The sequence below is a fragment of the Protopterus annectens genome, chromosome 1.part1, assembly GCF_019279795.1.
Source record: "Protopterus annectens isolate FY-2018-M chromosome 1.part1, PAN1.0, whole genome shotgun sequence".
NCBI classification, from domain to species: Eukaryota; Metazoa; Chordata; order Ceratodontiformes; family Protopteridae; genus Protopterus; species Protopterus annectens.
In genome coordinates, this window is record NC_056726.1 from 1,933,614,857 (window position 1) to 1,933,633,636 (window position 18,780).

Here is an 18,780-nt window from a genome sequence, read left to right on the forward strand (position 1 = left end):
GCAAGCCATTTTAAGCCTAGCCAATTATCCCCTGTGAGATTCAAACCTTGTACCTTGTGTTTATAAGGCAAACACCTTAACCATTAGGCCACCCACCCAACCCCTTAAATAAATTCCCACTGTCAGTTTCGAACCCAGGACCTTGGTAACATTAGTCTGTATGACCTACCACTAAGCCATGCCTGCTTTTAATAAATTCCCACTGCCAGTCTCGAACCCAGGACCTTGGTAACATTAGTCTGTATGACCTACCACTAAGCCATGACAGCCATAAGATCTACATATGCAAATTAAGCCAAGTAGCAATAGTGTAGTGGTAGAGATGTCGGCCAAAGAGGAGGTAGTCACGTTTCGAGCCCCACAACATCATTCGCCATTTTTTATTTAAATAAGTATGAAACAATTCCCCGACATATATAACTATAATTTAAGTAAAATGTAATGAAATGGCCCATGTATATGTGAACAAAACCGATATAATATATAAAAAAAGGAACATAATTGCCCATAGCTTAGCAGCGCTTTAACAATCTTAATATGAGTGCTCGTAGCTGAGCAGCACTTTAGCAAGCTTAATATGAGTGCCCATAGCTGAGCAGCACTTTAACAAGCTTAATATGAGTGCCCTTAGCTGAGCAGCACTTTAACAAGCTTAATATGAGTGCCTGTAGCTGAGCAGTGCTTTAACAAGCTTAATATGAGTGCCTGTAGCTCAGCAGTGCTTCACCCAGCTTAATATGACTGCTTATAGCTAAATAACGCGTTACCCAGCATAAGCCATTTGCGCAGAGCTGCGCAGCACGCCAACCAGCTTACTATCGGGCAACATTGAGCAACCTGTAGTAAAGTCGCCTTTACACAGACACACCTCCTAGCCTGTCTAGACAGTAGTAAAATAAAAAAGCAATGACAAGGGTCGAACCTGGGATACTGTGCACCATAGTCAAAGTACTGAACCACTAAGCCATGACAGTTGTACTTAGAAATACAGTATTACCATACATATAGGAATGAATGAAAATATAACCATGACAAAGCAGGTTTGCTGTAAGCTGATAAATATCCAAAATGGCCAATCACAAATAAGTGCGGGAAAACTGGCATATATAAGCCCCATAAGCGGGAATACACACCATAACTGATTGTGGTACTCATTTACAGTCAGGATGGCAGGTGCAGGAGAGGGAAATCGCTTTAGAGCACAAAGGTGGGGCATTGAGGAGTCAAAATATATGGTTTGGCTCATAGTCCATCATCATGAAGGCCAACTCATGCAGGGTCAGGTTCAATGGGGAGCGTACAAGGCAGAGGCATGGAACCGATTGGCACATGATCTCACCAGTGCCACAGGCAATCCGAGGACTGGTGAACAGGTTCATTACCACCATGCAGACCTGAAGCGACGAAAGGAGGACCAACTAAACCGATAGATCCAGGAGGCCCGTCAAATGCCCAATGCCCAACGACTAAGAATCCATGTAATTAAGTATATAAGAAATGCTATCCTAGCCTATAGTATGGATAGGTATGTTCCAATATTCCTTCATTTATATTACAGCTGCAGGTGTTTGTTCAGCGAATCGGCAAGCCTATGCTGAAAGGCTGGCAAGGTTGCACCACCAGGCAGGTTAGTAATTATTCTGCTGGTATTGTTATAGAATATAAGTGAGACAGCCTGTAAAAGAGTTCAGTGTTGTAACCCAGTAATAAAGGTCAAATAAGCCTAAAAGAAAGATTCTGCTAGTATTGTAAGATTAGATAAGTGATGCAGCCTGAAAAAGAGTATTGCAATCCATTAATAAAGATTAAACAAGTCTCAAATAGAGTTTCCATCAGTATTGTAATATCAGATAACTGCTTCAGCCTGAAAATGAGTGTTGTAATTAATCAACAAAGGACAGACAAGTGTCGAATACATCCTTGTAAATTCTGCCATATGAAATAAGTGAGTCAGCTGGAAAGGATTGTTGTAACCCAGTAATAAATGTTAATAAAGCCTAGAATTAAGTACCATCCTGAAATGTAAATATAAAATAAGTGAGAGAGTGTGAGAAAGAGTTTGAAGCTACCAAGAAAGCTGTAATAAGTCTGGAATAAAGGTATACTGCATTCACTACATAATGAAATGAATGAGACAGCCACAACCAAAGAGTGAAATGTCTTAAATAAAGTACAGAACCTGGACTGTGTCTGTCCCACAATTTGGATTTGTTGCTGTACCCTTGCATTATGGAGATAGTATGGTTGTATGAAATGCTGAACATCCACAGTTGTCTAGACCCATATAAATCAAATGTAGCAGGATGCTTTACCTGAACACAGCCAGATATGAACATATATGTAGCAATAACATCCCCATCACCAACATTCCTAAGGTTACATACAGGAAACTGTACTGATGCATGTAGGGGATATATATCTGCATCTACTAGGATTGTGCAGTATATGTATAGGTAGTTTAAGTTGTTAATGTAATATTTCTCCACCCTACCCTATTTTCCCAAATTATTCCATTCACACCAAACTGGGTATGTGTATTCACAATTAATTCCCATGGACATTTGTCCTGTTGGTTTATACATATCTGCATGTATGTTGATGCATGTGCCCTGTTCAGATATCCAAACCTGATGGCCTGTTGCCACCAATCAACACTGCATGCTGTTGGAATGTCCACTGTTGTTCTAAATATGCATGTGTTATGCTTGCTGCTCAATGTTTGGAATTCATGTGTGTTTGGTTAATGGGAATACTAATGCATGCTGTTACAACTAATTTTGAATGGTGTTGTTTGTTACTAACCCAAAATGCCATAAAATACTGCTAAACATAGGACAACAGGGAAGGTGGGTTCCAGCGGACCAACCTTTCCCACCTCATCTGGTGAGTGCACCTGGCACCAGTGCCCAGGCCGGGACCTCCTCCTCCGGTTGCCCTGTGCCACCTTCTGGTGGAAGCGCTGCAGGGGATGGGGCTCATCCCCCCTCTGCAAGTGTGGCCGGAGGAGAGCCTCCACTCACGCTCAAAAGGGTCTGTTCTGTGGTGAGAAGTGAGATCAGACATTCCATGACTGATCCCCTATGCCAGCTTGAGGCGAGAGTGGTGCAACTCATGGGTGTGCTTGCCCATCCTATTCAGCCCCCAGCACAGCCCCAGCCTGGGCTGTGAAGGCGCAGTGGTAACTGCCCATGGGTGGGATCTCAGTTCCACTGTTGCCATCTGTGGGCTCAAGGGCTTGCGATATCCAAACATCCGTCCACGTCAATTATGTTTTTCCCCCACATGTGTCATACTCCGCCCCTGTATGCGTCTTGTTTGTCTTGTCTATTAGCCTCCCCAACCTACCTCCCCAAATATACCTACTTCCTGTACCTCACATTCCACTCTCACCTGAAAAAAAAAGGGCACTATGTTCCCACAAAAAAATTACGTTCCATACATAGCTGCCCATTTCGCCCACGTCTGCTGGACATGTAAACTGATAATTACAATTGGCTGTACAACATATTTTGTTGTCCTCACCCCTCTCTCAGGGGTGAAAGGTGTCAAATCTCACTCTAAATTTCTAACATATGCACAGCTGTTGTGGTAAAGAATTGGGCAGCTATGGGCTTCCCTACATCCTTAATGCACATCCTGAGCTTGTTTTTCTACTGTCCTACCCTCTTTGTGACCCCTTTTTCACCACTTTCCTAATTCTCCATTTTCTTTTCTTTAAAAGAAATTAGCACGGGTGTTAGCGGGATTAAGCACTTTTAAGCAGTATTCAGCAGGTGTGCGCTTGTGTGCGCTTAGCTAAGCGTAGATAAGCGTAGCTAAGCGTCGCGCAAACTCTCGCAAATCCGCTTACAACTGATTAAAAGTGCCTTAGTCACTCTGTATGACAAGGCCTGTAGTCTGCTCATCAGAAAAATAAAATAAGCCTGCATGAATTACCACGGATCCACAGCAGATATACAAGAACTTGGTGCTGAAAGAAATATAACATGAAATACAATGAGTGAATGTAAAGGGAAAATAGGAAGGCCATTACACAAAGCTTGTTCTGTGTATCTTTACTGGCAATTCTTGTGGAATTGCATTACATGAGTGTGATAAGAGAAACAGACACTCTAGTAGGTAATAATGTTACAGTAGCACATTACAAACCCCACACAGTATCACAGCAGGATAAACACTGCCATATTTGCATAGGTAAGAGGTCAGACCTCCCAACTGTGACTGATTTCCAGGGATGTCCCTGATTTGCAAACAAATGTTAGCTGTGCCCCACTGACTCCCTGTGAAATGTACTAACAGTAGGCAGAAAGGTGGGGAATCCCACGTAATGGTAACTGTCAATAAGTTAGAGTAGACACTGCTTGCATGTCAGAAATGGGGTAGTAATACATATGCTCAAAATACCCCACAGTCTCAACTGCAGAATATCTGAAATTTATCACGGGTGTATCCCATTGATATGTACCTTTCCCTGAGGCTGGTCAAATGAGAGTATCTGAGGCCTGGAAGTGTCAGAAACACACAGGCATACCAGCCTGTCTGCTGTTACACACTCTGCGAATAGCTGTAGAATTACTTCCACAAGCATGCACTTATGTAGGAGTACAACACAGAAATATCAAAGGATGTAGCCATGTACTGCTAGCAACCACCTGTGACAATGTCATTGTGCAGGTGCTGAAAAGACTGGTGTGGTGCACAGTCAAGGAATACTAGGCTAAGCTCTGTCTACCAGCTGGATATGTCCACAAGTGGGAGGTACACAGATAGATTACTATCCATAATAATACACAGTACTGACATATGTCCACTTGTCATGAGCAGACTGTGCTAATGTCAACACAAACAAAACGCAAACTGTTCAGAAGTTAGTAACATACTAATGACAGTATAGCAATTCACAAGCACTGCATGTGCCTGATATTCATAATTGTTAGTACAATATACTTAGTTGTCCTCACCCCTCTCTCAGGGGTGGAAGGTTTCAAATGTCACACCAAATTTCAAACATATGTACAGCTATTGCAGTTAAAGAAATGTGCAGCTATGGACCTTCTCTACACCCAGCCTGAACATCCCTAGCTGGTGTCCCTACTGACTTCCTGCTTCCCGCTTACTACTGTTTAAAAGTGCCTTATTCACTCTGTATGACAAGGCCCTAGTACTGCTCAGCAGCGAAATGAAATACCTTTGTAAGTGTCAAACTGCAGACCTTGGACTCGCCAGACTGGATGAAGTACCACCAAGCCACAGCAGACATATAAGAACGTAGTGCTGAAAGAAATATATCATGCATTACAACGAGTGAATGTAAATGGAAAATAGGCAAGCCATAGCAACACATTCCAGTAAAGACAAATATCAGGCATTGAAGGAGTGAATGTAAAGGGAAAATAGAAAAGCCATAGCAACACATTGCAAGAACTACTGTTGTATGCCAGTTAATCCATAAATCCCACAGGAAAGTACATACTCCCATGTAAACAGTGTTAGCATTAGCAGGTGTGAGTTAACATACACAATGAGAAGAGTGAACTGGAAGAAGCAACAGTCAGGTTTCAGTACAACATGCATTTCAGTGGCTACAACACAGCCTCAGATATGAGAGATATACCAACCATCTGACAGACACAACAGTGTCCACAGCAAACCAGCATGGTCCACACCTTGCAAAACTGAACGGCCTATGCCTAACTAACCTATCATTTTATAGCAGTGTCCTGAAATCACAGTGAGAACTGCAATTACCACACAGCAGGCTGCATGCAATTACTAAATGCTGGCCACCAATTGGTGCAGAGGCCATCACATGCACATGTGCAGATACCTACAAATGCAGCCTGTACTGCCAGTCCACACATGCAATAATATCATTGCAGCAATTGGAGGGAGAGAGAGAGAGAGAGAGAGAGAGACAGAGACAGAGACCAAAAAAAAAGCAAGACAAAAGAAAAAAGCTGTCAGAGACACCAATCCACAAAATACAGAAATACAACACATCAACAGGTACAACTGACAGAGGTGAGAAATACAAAGGTAATGTATGTAGCAGATATGTATTTGCTGGCATCTGAATGATGTGTCTGAAAGGTAATCTACATACTGTGAACCCTCCATATGTGTTAGCAGTCTGTATCTATATGTATATGCAGATGTGCATAGGGCAAGGGACATACTGCAACTATTAGTGAAGGCTGGACATACATATGTAGTCGAAGGTTGCTATGTGCACATATCAATGTAGGTTGTAGTGTGTGGCATTGAAAAAAGCATGCAGTGCAGGTATATGTCATGTGGTGGTGAACTTGTGTGGGACTGAGCCAGTGAGGCCTACTACAGCTATATGGTCTGAGGACAGCATAATGCATTCTGCACAACACTGTGCAATATCATTACAGAATGGTATGTCTCACAACTGTTTCAGAAGTGATATTCCCACCATGAAAGGTGGGCAGTCTATGTGCCTAGATGTGCATGTATATCTACAGCAATGGATGTTTAGAAGTATGTGTGTGTGTGTATATATATATATATATATATATATATATATATATATATATATATATATATATATACATATATATATCTATATATATATATATATATATATATATATATATATATATATATATATAGATGTACATAGATAGAGAGGTATGCATAGATAGATAGAGATATATATCTAGATAGATAAAATATGTAAATACATATAGATATAATAGATACATATACAGATATCTATGTAGATACAGAGATATATACAAATAAATATGAATGTCTATAGATATGTATATATATATATATATATATATATATATATATATATATATATATATATATATATATATATATATATATATATATATATATATATATATATATATATATATATATATATATATATATATATATATATATATATATATATATATATATATATATATATATATATATATATATATATATATATATATATATATATATATATATATGTAGATATATATATATACATATATATATATATATATATATATATATATATATATATATATATATATATATATATATATATATATATATATATATGTATATGTATATGTATGTATATATATATTTATATATATATATATATATATATATAGAGAGAGAGAGAGAGAGAGTGAGAGAGGGGGACATGGGGTCAGATGTATTGAAACAGGTGCCTGGTGACCAAAGCATGGACTGAACACCAGTGTTGATACTGCAGTACCATACCTCATTCCAAAACACATTCTACCACATAGGTGGTTGCCTGCCTACCACTGGAGGTGTCAGAAGGGAACATGGGACACAGGTGTACAATAGCCTCCCCTTTGATATCCACAGTGGCACACTAGCCTTGTATTCCCTGTACATGGTACATGTCATCAAAAAAAGGTGTGTCAGCTAGGGAAATGTAAGTCCGTGTACCCCTCTACACCTCACAATGTCCTATGCAGTATGTACATCCCATGAGAACTACAGCAAGTGGAAAGGCCACAGACATAGCTAACAAAGACTGATAATGCCCTCAAACACATTCCCTATGCAGACTGACTCACAGAACCACAGCTAGAGTGCCTTGCATACTTCCTACACAGAGGTTACCACTGCTGGACATACAGAGTTATGTCACACCCATACCAGTCGGCCAACCACCATGGCAACACCTCACAATCCATCCAGCCTACATGACCTAGGGCCCTAATTCTTATCACCGCACTAAACAGCACATGCTGGAGGTACAGGTTCCTATACACAAATATGCCATACCCTGGACTAAACCACCGAGCATTAACAAACAAGGCTCCTTATTAATAGATGTCATACATACCCCTGATTAATGTTTTGGAGATAGTTAATATGCCCTGTGAGTCACCTCTGTGTAACCGTTTGAGAGGAAAAAGTAAAATCACATTACATGTGTCCCAAAGGGCAGGGTAGCATATGGCTAGGCTGCCATAGGCCCTGGGCCAACAGCATAATACCTACCTATGACACAATGCACACACACATGTACTCAGTGCAATACCAGCCATGTGAGGTTGAATGAGTGTGACACTCACTGTGTGCAAGGTCTGTAAAGGTGTGATAGCTTAGCGTGAGTTTGTGTCTGTCATGGTAGTTTGTGTCCTAGGTGTGAGGCCAGAGAAAGATGTGTCAGTTATCGGGATGCGATTGGCGTATGTTGAGCTGTAGTTCCCTGTGTACGACTGCGGTGTCCCATTGTAGGCAGAAGCAATACATGTATGCTCAGTAAGTGGTACTGCTGTTGAATCCAGCTCACATATGAACCATTGTACTACCTGAAGTTGTAGGCCTAAACACTACAGTATGGTGTATGTTCACATTCCCTGGTAACACTGTCTGGTGTGTTTCCTGTAGTCTGCACAGATTACATACCTCATGCATAGGTATCTGTAAGTAGGGGCACACAGTACTATAAGGTACACAGTTAATGTTCATCTGTATTGTCATACATTTGTGTGTTGTATGTATGTGTAATGTGTGTGTAATGTTGCCTGTACCATGGCTGCAATCACATGTGTTTTACAGGGTATGTGTGTGTACCTGACAGCATGTATACTCTGCGACAGCAGTATGCTGGCTATATTAACAACTGTGCACATATGACAGATAGGGGTATGGCATCAAAGACTAGGGTGGATTACCGTTGAAACTATAAATGTGCATTGCATTCACTGCATGGGATGACAATATTCTTCATCCATTAGCTTGATACATACCCCCAGTGTGAGGTTGTGCATTGTATCCCAAACAGTGTGCCGAGTGCTGGTGTATACTAGTTTATTGTATGGAGTGTGGCAGGCACTGTCAGACAGTTGTGGGTTGAGCACCGATATGTGGTATTGAACATGTGTATCCCCTGATAGATAGACAGATGCTCTATATGGCAGTTAAGTGACATCAGTACATTAGAATATTAAGTGTGCCACATGACTTGCTCACATATTTTTCTTTTCCTTCCAGGGCAATGGTGCATCAGTGTAACCCACCTCATACAGCAGCAGAGGAACAGTAGATCCACCAGAGCCTGGTGCAGAATTTCTCTGTGCTGTTTTCCAGGACCACCAGAACCAGCATGAGAGGGCTGCACTGTGGCAAGATCTTATCCGTCAGGTAAATGACATAGGCATGCATAACCGGACATATGAGCAGGTACGCCATCACTGCATTGATTTAATTGGACATGTTCAGCAGCGTGCGTCTGATATCCACAGACAACAGCTTGCCACAGGTGGTAGGGTACCTATCCACCCCCCCTCACCAGTGTGGAGGAGCTCCTCCTATGTGTCGTGGCTCCAGGCCAATAACAACAACATCCACAAACATGTGTCATCATGGAGGCTGGAGCCACCCAGCATGTTGAAATGGAGTGTGCAGGTAACATGCCATATCTGTAGTTGACTGTTCTCTGTACTGGTAGTTTATGAGTGTGTGAGATGTGTACTGTGTGTGTAGCTGTTAACCTGCCTATTCTTGTGCAAGATTGATATTCGGCGTATAATCTGTACACCTGTGAAAGCCAACTGTTGTACTACTGTACTTTATCATACTCACAGTATCAATGGCACAGTTGTGGCCACTGGCAATCACTGTCATATTTTTGCAGGTCCCTCTGGAGTGACAGGAAGGCAGCCAATCCATGCTGGTGAGTGTGTAATAACAATACTATTGCTAATGACATGTGCATGTCATATGGAGGTGTAGTCTGTGCACATGTAACACACCTACGCATAATGCATGCTGTGCATGTTTGCTGTGAGACCATGCATATCCCATTATTCTCAGTAGCTGCCTCACTCACATGCAATACACAGAGCATCACACACACATGTGGCAACACAGTACCAGACATTGGATAGGCATACCTGATACACATGTACACAACACACACATGTTTGGCATAGACACTACACCTTAGCCTGCTACACATGTCCAATTATGACACCTGCTGTATGCCGACCCTTCAGTATCCCACTTATTATCTACATAATATACCTGAGGGGTAGAGGCCTATCATGTCTTTGTGCAACAGTCTTGAACAAATAATACATTCATGTTAGGCAATGCTCACTATTGGCCACCTTACACACCCATGTAACAAGTGGCTGTGTAATTGTGGATGTAGTCATGTTACTGCACTTCAGGTACAGCATGCTAGCTGCCTGTGTGGCACACATTATTATTGCTTACTGACCATAAAATGCATGTTGATCATGGCTCATGTTACTACACCACATCCAGTTCCACTGACCACAAAAGTACACATAGCAGCTATTGTGTAGCACCGTCATGTGTTTTTTTTTGTGTGTGTGTGTGTGTGTGTGTGTGTGTGTGTGTGTGTGCAAATATATGCACCCACAGCTGGTAACACTTGCACACATTGTTCTGTCCTTATACACATTGTGTCCCAGGGTGGAGACAATCACTGAACAACTACACACAAGCATCAAGTACATGTATACTGTTATTAACAAGGACTGTCTACACTTGCACTGCATGTTCCTGTGCAATACATAATCTGCATGCTGACACGTGTGCAGTGATGTTTTTCCTTGTGATACTGTCACCCACCCTCAAACAGTATTGTGTATGTGTTGGATTGCAGGGGTGTGTGTGTTTGTATCTGCTGGACTGAGGAGTGTGCATGTGTGCCTGTGTGTCTGTGTGCCTGTGTGCATGTGTGCTAACATTGTGTACACATTTGTAAACTGTGTTTCCTGTCTTCCTCTCACAGGTTCTGATGTTGCTCTGGTGGAGTGCAGCAGGGAACCTGAAGCCACTGCTGGGGATAGTGATAATGATGATACATGTGTAATGGCACAGGGAGGTGTGACAGGGTCTGTCGTTGGTCAGCCAATCGACGCTACACAGCAGTCAACCCCATCAATGTGCACAGTCATCCTGCCGATACATCCAGTGTCACCAATGTCCTTAGCTGAGGGACAGCATACAGTGGGCATTGACCAGGGTAGTGTGGTATCATTGGCACATGCATCCCCTCACAGCAGCCATGGCCAGATTCCTGACATGGTACCACACAGGCAGATGTCCAGGGGTTCTCGTAGGAGCATCCGTGGTTGTACTGCCCCTGTCAGACGTGCCCACAGAGGTCTTTCAACCTCAGCTATGTTCCGGGCTGTAATGCAGGCACAGGCACATATGGAACGGTACACCAGACAGGGTCTGAGGGAGCTTAGAGCACATTGCACTGCTGTGAATAACACTATGCCTGACGTTGCGGCTGCCATCCGTAATATCAGCGAGGTCATTGATAGACGTTGGGGGGACACATTAGATCTCTTCCACAACTACATGTCCAAGAGCCAGGACAGTGCAGGACGGTTGAGGCGTCGAAGTTGACGTATGCCAGCAACATCATCAGCTGGCAGTCATTGCGGATGACAACAAATCCACAGCCACTCCCATAGTGCCAGTACCAGCCCCAGCAATGCTAGGTCTGTACTGTCATTAGACCATCCTAGAAGACCACGTGCACGTGGCTCTGGACAGTCCCAGCAGGGACATGTGTCCAGTCAACAACCCACTGCCTCTGATGACAGTACCCAGTCTGGCTTAGTACCTGATACTGTCCGTAGCACCTCTGCCAGGCACAGGCACCGTGTCTGTGGCCAGAGACAGTGATCTGTATGACCTGGCAGGTACAGTCTTTGGCTGTCCACAAACACCCGTATATGGCAGCCACGTGGTGGAACTGTGTGCATGCATACACACACACATAATGCTAAAACCTAGGGCTAACACATACACACACACACATCGCATCAACATTGCCCCATGTTGTACTGTTGTCCCTCACTAACACACACACACCTACATGTCGATTGGATGTGTCAATGGCAGACTCTGGCAAACCAAGTACACACCCTGTGCATATGATGAAACTGTGCCACCTCCTGCCATCTGTAACATTGATGCAGGAAGAGGATAGCATGGTGCTGATGCCAAGGGTGACCACATAGCACTGTAGTAATATTATCATGTTGTTAACAGTACAGTGTAATGATATCGTTGTGGGTATATCCGAGCATCCATGATGCATTAACACTATGATTGTCATTGTAGTTTTCTATATACCAGTGTTAATTCCACATGGCTGTTGTGTGTACCTGTGCCTGCATGTGTTGGGGAGTGGACAGTACATGTGTGCTGTTTGCAGCACAGAGTTGCAGGTGTACATTTGTGAACAAGGTGGAGTTGCATTCTCCTCATGTAGATGCTTAGTGCACACATGGGAAGGGTGACATGCACCATGTGACACAGTATTCATACATTGTAGTTCTTATTGGTGGGCACTTTGCGTTGTACTACACATGTTTCACCTGGAGTCACATGTATGTATGACATGGTTTGACAGTATGCTGTGGGTGATACCATTTCCAAATGTCAATGGTCTGCATTCTGGTGGTATACACAACCTACATAGCCTGACATTCAGTGGTCATTACATGGTGTCTCCTCAACTGATACACAGATGTAGGAAACCCGGTGTCAGTGATATCCCTGTAGTACTACACTATACCAGTAGTCATTCTTACTGAGCCCCACACATCCCTGGGAAAAATACACCTTGGCATATAGCAGTCTCACGTACATGCCAACATCCTACGGGTATGTCCATCCACAAATGCAAATGCATACAGTGGCCTACAATGCATTCTACACGACACACTTAACCACCACAAGGGTATCATACAGACAGATACCTGTTGTCCAAGCCATGCTGTATTGCTGTAACGCAACTGTAGCATTGTCATCGGCATGTACTTAACATAGTATTCCAACAGTACCATGTAGGTGGTAGCACCCATCATGTAGAATGGGTAATGGTGTGTACATGTGGACAAGTGTTATCTTGTCTGTCCTGTGATATTCACATTTCCAAAGGTATTCTGCAGTCCCTCGGTGTATCACCTAAGCAAGAAGGTGTCTGTATGCATATCGGCAACAGTTGCCATACACCTACACTGGATGTCCATCACTCACAGACTTTGCTGTGTTTTAACATGTCTGACATATACTCCAGACATGAACCCTCACCCACATTAATCTACCAAAGCTTTCATGGGTGTGTGTCACATAGTTGGCCTAGGACACAGATCACTGCAGCAGCCTGCATTGTCACCAACATACATGTATGGCCTAAGGTCTGGGAAGCTGCAGCACATGCTGGCAAAGGTAACAACTGTATTCATATGAGGCAGGCTTCGCACATAGGAACTATTAGAGGTCACAGGTACATATCTGTATGTGGCACAGACATACCTGATGTGTGCATTGAAATTACTGTTATGATAATATGTCATACAATAATAAAAGCAAAACACATAACACATTGACAAACTGCATGCCAAACACACACGGCATTTGTAGGATTCAAACCCCTACCTAATCATGTTATGCTATTTGAGAGAAACACACTAGCACAGCACACTATTCGTAGTACTGGATGATTTCTTTTCTCCTGCTGTATTTATAGGGTGCTGACATCATCAGTCTTTCCAAAGAGGAATGTACATCTTTTAGTGTGTTATCCCAGTCTTCAAAAAGGCCATTCCTTTCAAAGAGAATTGAAAAATGCATACACACACACACACACACACACACACACACACACACACACACACACACACACACACACACACAGCATTTGCAGGATTCAAACCCCTATCTAACTATGTTATGATATTTGAGACAGACACATTAGCGCAGCGCATTATTCGCATTACTGGATGATTTCCCTTCCTTTCAAAGAGAATTGCGTACATACACACCCACCTGCCCCCCCATGCAAACACACACAGCATTTGCAGGATTCAAACCCCCTCCCTAACTATGATACTTGAGAGAGACACATTAGCGCAGCGCACTATTCGCATTACTGGATGTTTTATCTTCTCCTGCTTTATTTATAGGCTGCTGACATCATCAGTCTTTCCAAAGACAAATGTACATCTTTTAGTGTGTTATCCCAGTCTTCAAAAAGGCCATTTGTTTCAAAGACAATGGTATACATACATACACACACCCCTGCCCCCCACACACATACAGCATTTACAGGAGTCAAACCCCTGTTTTACTATGTTACAATCCTTGAGAAAAAGAGGCATTAGCGGAGCGCACTATTCACATTACTAAATGATTTTCTTTCTCCTGCTGTATTTATAGGGTGCTGACATCATCAGTCTTTCCAAAGTACATATTTTAGTGTGTTATCTGAGTCTTCAAAAAGGCCATTCCTTTCAAAGAGAATTACATACACAGTATTTGCAGGATTCAAACCCCTACCTAATTATGCTATGATACTTGAGAAAGACGCATTAGCGCAGCACACTATTCACATTACTGGACGATTTCCCTTCTCCTGCTGTATTTATAGGGTGCTGACATCATCAGTCTTTCCAAAGAGGAATGCACTATCCCTCATTATGGGGGATAACAATATCTGTGCATTAACCGACGCCTAGTTCAGGGTCACATATGCACACTGGCACTGCCAGGTTATGTTTTATACCATGCTTCGTGACCACAGGACTTGTAACACACAACACAAATAGGGGGTGTATCCATATACATCACAGATACAAACACCTCTGGGTTGGTACCACTGCACTAAGCATGACAGGCCATACATATACAACTACCATTGTGCAAAACTGCCTTTTGGTTTGGTGTGTAGTTCACACCACCCCCTACCCCATACCCAGGAACTGCACTCGGCTTTCCTGGGAACAGTGTAGGACATGAAGGCCTCAACAACATCACCCTACAGCCACTACAATTTGTGAATCCATGTGCTATGGCAGAACCAGTCACCACAGCCACAAGGGGGAATACATATTGGACCTGATCATCACCAACATGGAGAGTCTATGTTCCACACCAGAGGTAGACCCCTCATTGTTAAGATCAGACCATAAACAACTTTCCCTGGACATCCATATCCCATCCCCACCCCCAGCCAAGGAAATCACTGTAAAGAATTTCTCAAAAGCAGACTTTGCACTTGTGAAAACTGGGGTGGAATACTTCAAAGGCCATGTGCTGGAGGATAACACAGCCCAATCTGGAGAATCCTTTTCAAATGCATTCTATGAGCACCTGCAGGTATGCATTGCTCATGCTATCCCAAATAAAACCAAGACTCCTCCAAAGCAGGAGACCTGTCTGGTTGACCCCTGCCATATATAAGCTGTACAACAGCAGGAGGAAGCTACTACATAACAGAGCAATATCCCACAGAGGGAGGACATCTCTGAACAGTACTGTCAAGACACTTCAATCCCTCATATAATCATCACTTGCAAGTTTTGACAGTGAACTTGACCAGACACTACAGATAATCACAAGGCCTTCTTTAGTTATGTCAGGAATATGTGTGGAAACCCCCAGATATGCTCTAAATTGTTGCATAACAGCACAAAATATGCCAAGCCTATGGACATAGCCAATACCCTGGCAGACAGAGTCTGCACAAATGTCCCCCCTTACCTCCCAAAGGTACAGATGCCCATCCCAAATGAATGTAACCTCCCTGACATCACAGATGCACAGGTGAAAGGTACCCTCTCCACAGCAAATAACAGCATATGTATGAGACTGGACGGTGTCCCAGGCTGTGTCCTACACAAGCTCTGAGTAGAACTGAACACTCACATTAAGTCACTGTTCCAACTTAGCCTTACTACAGGATATGTACCCTAAGAATGGCATACAGATACCGTGGTCCCACTCCACAAAGGTGGTGCCACAACGGACCACAGGAACTATCACCCCATAAGCCTGACTAGTGTGGTAGAAAAAGCTATGGAGCGTATTATCATGGAAGTCATAATCAAAAACATTGTGAGCCTCCAGACAGTGGATCATACACAATTCGGCTTTGTTAAGGGCAGATCTTGCCTCTTACACATAGTTCATATCTTTGAAACGGTTACTGAAGCCATGGATGAGGGCAAGGTAGTTCACACAGTCTACCTGTGCCTTGCAGAAGCCTGCAACACAATACCCCACTCAGGCATCATACATATGCTTACCAGCTTAAATATCAACCCCTATATCACTAGATGTGTTGCTATCTGCCTCAGGGATGGAACCCACATGGTTAGAATTGTAGGTGCCATGTCCAATTCCAGACCAGTTACAACTGGTGTCCCACTGGGCTCAGTTCTGGGACCTGTCTTGTTTGGTATGTTCTTATCTGAAGTTCAGACTAACATGGGGGGATTATGTCTAACAAACTTCACAGATGACTGCTAACTGGGAGCCATAAGCGACACTGCAGCTGACACATGCTTCCTCCATAAGGGTCTCACAGAGATGGATGCTTATTGCCAAAGCCATGGCCTCGTGCTACATGCTAAGACATGCTTAGGCATCCCCTTTGGGGAAAACAAGGTGCACACAAATTACCACATAAGTGGTAATCCATTAAGTACAGAAGACGTATTTACAGATTTGGGGACCAACATAGATCGTAACCTCTCCTTTGCTAATCACATTAACAGAGTCATTGCAAAGACCTTTATATAGCCCTCCTTATCACATGGAGGTTTGCATGTAGATCATGGGAGGTCATTGTGGTCCTCTACTAGTCACTCCTCAGGCCTATGTTTGAGTACAATGCTCCTTTTGGGGTGTACCTTACCCAACACGTGCAGGAACTACAGAGACCACAACAGTACCTCCCCAAGAGGATCATGGGCTACACACAGATGTCCTGTGCAGCTCAACTAAAGGATCTCCAGCTCTACTCAGTTGCTTAATGCCTACTCAGAGGCAAACTATGCATGCCATACACAGCCATGTCAAACCCAGAAATAATGGACATGCTCCACCTCATAACATCCAAGACCCTTAGAGCTACACACTCCAGGGACTTAAAACTCAGCACAAAACTAAATAGGACATGCTGCAGGGACAGATTCATTACCCAGAGGCTCCCCTCACTCTGGAATTGAATCCCAATTAAAGTTAGACATAGCCCCTCGCCAACCCTCTTCCAGCAAAATCCAGCCGCATGGATGGGAAATTGCAAATTCACCCCTGAGATCTCCACTGTATCCCTGCTTGACAGAGGCACAGCAAACTAGCCTTAAAGGGTGCCTTCTGTGACCTACTTTACAGAGGCACAGTAGGCTACTCTACTGGGGAGGCGGACGCCAAATACACTCTGGCTAGGCTTATGAATTCCCTAGGGCAGACAGCCTAGTATCGACCTCTGCACCTATGTTTATGTTTGGGATGCACAATATTTGTTGCTGATATTGTTTGCAGGTCTTTATTGCTGTAGCTTTCCCGGTTTCTATGAACAACTTGTGTATCTGCGGAACATGTTTCATCATGACAGGGTTCCAGTATATTAATATATGTGTCTGTTGTCACTTAACTGTGTGCACAGGGTGGATTGCTGGATCGTGGGAGGTTCCTGGCTTAACACATACAACTGCCAGATATGTGTGGCCAACTGCTATACTCAGACATGGCCCGAGTGTGTGAGCATACCCAGTTCAGGCTTTCCATGGTTTGTTGCCTGACATATGTCTCATTTATCCAAGTGTGTGAGCATGCCCAGTGTGACCTTTCCATATGTTGTGATCTGAAGTCCACTACATTTGTGGTTGTGTGTGAACATGACCAATATTGACATTTATACTGTGTGTGTTGGAAGTCATGTTGTGTCCTTACTGCCAGAATCCTTTCTGTCATAATTCAACAGGGATTATGCTGTGCCTGCAGGGTTTCCATGGGATAGCTTGCAAAGACTTGTCAACATTCTTTCATACTGGCTGAACACTGCAATACTGTCATGGTATAGTGGTTCAGTACTTTCACTATAGTGCACAGTATCCTGGGTTTGCGTCCCATCACTAGTTTAAATATTCATACTGAGCAGACCAGACTGGTTAAGGGCCAGTTGGGCAATTATGAGCATGTTGCATTTTGTTCAGCTATGGCCTACTTAAACCAGGCTTGTCCAACATTGCTGTGTATTCACCAACTTGGGTGGACATAGCCAAACATTACTCCACATTGACCACAGTTGTGCTAGTTGGTGTGTGTGATTCTGTTCATAGGTTCATACTAGGCTATCTACCCTAGGGCATTTATAATCCTAGCCAGACTGTGTTTGGCTTTCAACACACATTTTACCTGGAGTTTGTCATGACATTTTTCAATTTTAGTATACTGTGCCTCTGTCTAACAGTGACATAGAAGTGATACCCAGGGTAAACCTTACAATCTCCCATCCACTCATCAAGATTCCTCTTGAAGTGAGTCAATGAGTGACTCTGGCTAACCTGGAGTGGGAGTTTACTCAAGAGTGAAGGGAGCCTCTGGGTTATGAATCTGTCACTCCAGCATGTCATATTTATTTCAGTCCTGAGGTTCAGGTCTCTTGAGCATGTAGCTTGATGGGATTCGGATTTACTGAGGTGCAGCATGTCCATTGATTCCAGGTTGGACATGGCTTTATATGTCAGGCACAGATCACCTCTGGGCAGGCGGTATGCCACTGAGTGGAGCTGCAGTTTCTTTAACTGGGCAGCAAATGGCATCTGTTTGAGCCCTTTGATCCTCCTGGTGAGGTACTTTTGGGGTTTTTCCAGTTGCTGCAGGTGTCTGATAAGGTACATACTACAAGGGGCATTGTACTCAATTATGCACCTGATGAGGGATGAGTCAAGAGGCACGATGACCTCCCCTGATCTAGAT